Source organism: Ochotona princeps, chromosome 4, assembly GCF_030435755.1.
Source record: "Ochotona princeps isolate mOchPri1 chromosome 4, mOchPri1.hap1, whole genome shotgun sequence".
NCBI classification, from domain to species: domain Eukaryota; kingdom Metazoa; phylum Chordata; class Mammalia; order Lagomorpha; family Ochotonidae; genus Ochotona; species Ochotona princeps.
In genome coordinates this window covers 75,530,010-75,533,515 of record NC_080835.1, presented here as the reverse complement: position 1 = coordinate 75,533,515, position 3,506 = coordinate 75,530,010, and the positions used below count along the sequence as shown (strand labels likewise).

At 41.4% G+C, this 3,506-nt stretch overlaps 1 non-coding gene across 1 annotated transcript; it reads left to right on the top strand.

The window, feature by feature from the left end:
- Positions 1-3,162: 3,162 nt before the first annotated feature.
- Positions 3,163-3,269, top strand: LOC118759573 (U6 spliceosomal RNA). The gene has a single exon (XR_004996273.2). It is a non-coding gene; the product is annotated as a U6 spliceosomal RNA (small nuclear RNA).
- The last annotated feature ends 237 nt before the right edge of the window (positions 3,270-3,506 follow it).

Here is a 3,506-nt window from a genome sequence, read left to right as displayed (position 1 = left end):
TTATGGTCTAGGAAAGCAGAGGAGGTTGGCTCAAGCTTTTGGGGCCTAGCACCCATGTGGGAGACCTGGAAGAAGTTCCCAGCTTCAGACTGACCCATTTACAGCCATTTGGGGAGTGAACTAACAAGTGGAAGATCTCTCTCTCTGTTTTTTCTTCTCTAACCCTGCCCCTCAGATAAAAATAAAATTCTTTTTTTCTTAAAAAACACAAAATGAACAATAGCATCCAAAGAGATAGTAAAATAGGGAACTAAAATAAGACCATAGTACAACCATGTTCAGAGACAATTTGACATTTACTACTAAGGTTTCAATTTTTGCATGCCTCATTGCCAACAATTCTAAATACCCTGCAAACATTTTCACTGGAATGTATGTGCAAAAATCTTCATAGGACTTTAATAAAAGGGGAAGCAGCCTGAGTGCATATCAACAGGAAAATTGATGAATTGTCATATAGTCATTCAGTAGAGCACTACAGAGTAGTGAAAAGGAATGAATTGTATGTATGCAATATCTTAGCGGGATTTCAAAACGAAATAGATAGTATCTTAGGCAAAAAAAAGTGTCACAGGTGACATACAACAACTTTATACATTTACAAAATATGTGTTGCCTCAGATGATAAACATTGTTAAACTACAAGTTAAAATGAAAACAAAATTCTGAGTAGTAGCTCTGAGGGCAGGCATGGGATGCTAAACGGCATTGCTGACTTTGTACATAATGGTAATGAGCAATAATAAAAACAAAAACAAAAAAATAATGGTAATGAGCTATGTGTATCAGGTGGCAGACCGGTGCAGGTTCATTGACATTTGCATACGTTTTATGTAATATTTACACATAATGAAGACAAAAGGCCCAAAGAACATAATTCTTTTTTAAAAAGATTTATTTATTTTTATTACAAAGTCAGATACACAGAGAGGAAGAGAGACAGAGAGGAAGATCTTCTGTCCGATGATTCACTCCCCAAGTGAGTGCAACATCCAGTGGTGTGCCAATCCGGAGCCAGGATCCAGGAACCTCCTCCAGGTCTCCCACACGGGTGCAGGATCCCAAAGCATTGGGCTGTCCTCGACTTCTTTCCCAGGCCACAAGAATAGAAGGGAGCTTTGGACCTGGCCTTGGACTTACCACCCTTACCCAGGATCCTGATAAAGCCCAGCAGCTCTACACCAACTACACTTTCCCTGTTCCAGTGAGATGGACTTGTTTCCCTGGGGCCTGCTTCAATGCTGTGTGAAGTTCCATAACCCCAGTTGATCAATCTTACACCCCAGTCTGTAACAACAATGAGTGCTAGGAACAGTATCAAGTGACTCTACCTCAGCAGTACACAGATCATAGCATGGTGAGCTTTGGTCCTAGTTATAGAGTACACTGGTCTCAGTGAGCTGTCAGCTCTGGATGTCATGTAGAATCACAGTATTGGTGCTAAATCAAAAGCCTTGGCCTACCACAACATCAGAAAGTGGCTCCTAGGGACAGATTTCCTCTTTTCAGGAACTTCTCCCAGGTTATTCTGCACAACATGCTGTGAATTTGGAACAAGTCAGCTTGGGGGAATGTTGTAGAACTATGCTGGGGTCCATGCAGTGGACGTGGGGGACATGAAGATGTGAAGAGTATTGATTGTTCCATTGCAGGCAGGGCTGCAAGGCATTTCCTGCTGCACAGCAGGGCCCAGTGGATGTCTCTACAGTCACCTGAATGTAGCTCCACCTTCCTTTGTGTGGACACCAGACCACCCTGTGGAAGAATTCTAATCCATTCAGGCATTGTTTGCTACTGTGGAGTTGGCTTTTTACTCAATGTGAACTTGGAGGTCAATAATAGTATCTAGCAAAAGGGCCTTTTATTATTCATGCTGTCTCAGCTGTGCCTATCAACCTTACACTAATGAAAGGATCTGTGTTCAGGATTTCATTCTTTTGTTGATCTTTCGGTTCTCCTTTTCTTTGTGATATGAGATTGAGTTGTAGAATAAGAATTATAGCAGAAACTTCTATTGTTTTTAGGTGAAGCAAATGGCAGAATTATTCTTGGATATATTCACTTGACTATGCCATCAAAAGTCCGTGCCAGAGCTTGTGAGGGTTGCTGTATAAATACAGGAGACAGCTTTCTTGCATTTGTCCATTATGATCATGAAATCCTAGTGGTCCATTTATTTCCTCTTTACGCCTAATCCACACACCCTTCTCGAGTTCTGAACTCAGCTGGAGCTGGACTCCGGCAGAACTGAACACAACAGCAGAGCTATGGCAGACCTCAATTTAGCATGCTGTCACTGAAATAGTATAAGTAATCAAGTGCTCAAAGAAAATAAACTGCTTAAAATTTTCTAGCAGAGCTGGCCTGGTGCAGTGGCCTAGCAGCTAAAGTTCTTGCCTTGCACAAGCTAGGATCCCATAGTTCTAATCCCGGCAGCCCTGCTTCCCATCCAGCTCCCTGCTTGTGGCCTGGAAAAGCAGTCGAGGATGGCCCAAAGCCTTGGGACCCTGCAACCCGTGTGGGAGACCTGGAAGAGGTTCCTGGTTCCCAGCTTTGGATCGGCGCAGTACTGGCCATTGCAGTCACTTGGGGAGTGAATCATCGGACGGAAGATCTTCCTCTCTGTCTCTCCTCCTCTCTGTATATCTGACTTTGTAATAAAATAAATAAATCTTTTAAAAGAAAATTTCTAGCAGAGTAGCTACATAGGATGCTGGATTATTACTGCTAATGAATGGATGACATAATATACCAAACATTACGGACTTCCAGGGAATCATGATATAATCCAACAAGCAAAACATGGTACCAGAAACTGACCATCTGGAATTGATAGTTTGAAATTATTGGATGAAAATTTCAAAACAGTTATTTAATGGAAACACAACTGAATGCAAAGGGGACCCAGAGAAATTAATATTCTAACAGAGACTTGATAGATGGAAGTAATTAATATCAGAATTTCTCCAACTGAATATATACTAAGTGAAATTAAAAAGTGCAATATAAGTCATCAGTGGAATAACAGAAGAGTGATTTCAAACTATTTGAAAATAGAGTTAAAAAAAAAACTAAAGAAAACATTTGGCTTTCTTCAGCAAGCTGGACAGCATGGAAAGAACAAGTAATATACAAGTAATACTGATTTAAGACAGACTTCAGATGCTCGCTTCAGCAGCACATACACTAAAATTTGAACAACACATAGAAGATCAGCATGGCTCCTGCACAAGGATGATATGCAAATTCATGAAGCGTTCATATTTTTCAGGGAAAATCACAGGATCTGTGGTCTGATATTGGAGAATAGGTGTCAGAACTGGGTCTCTCGCTATGCAGTGATGACATGTTCAGATGCACATGGGGGACATGACAACCTGTACACTGAGGCTTGCAGAGGACATCTAGTACCACAGAAGGCAGAACACATTGGACAGCTCTCCCGGCCAAGCTTTGACAGCAATTGTCTGGGTGAGTCGACACTCTAAGGTGGACTATATCAACCA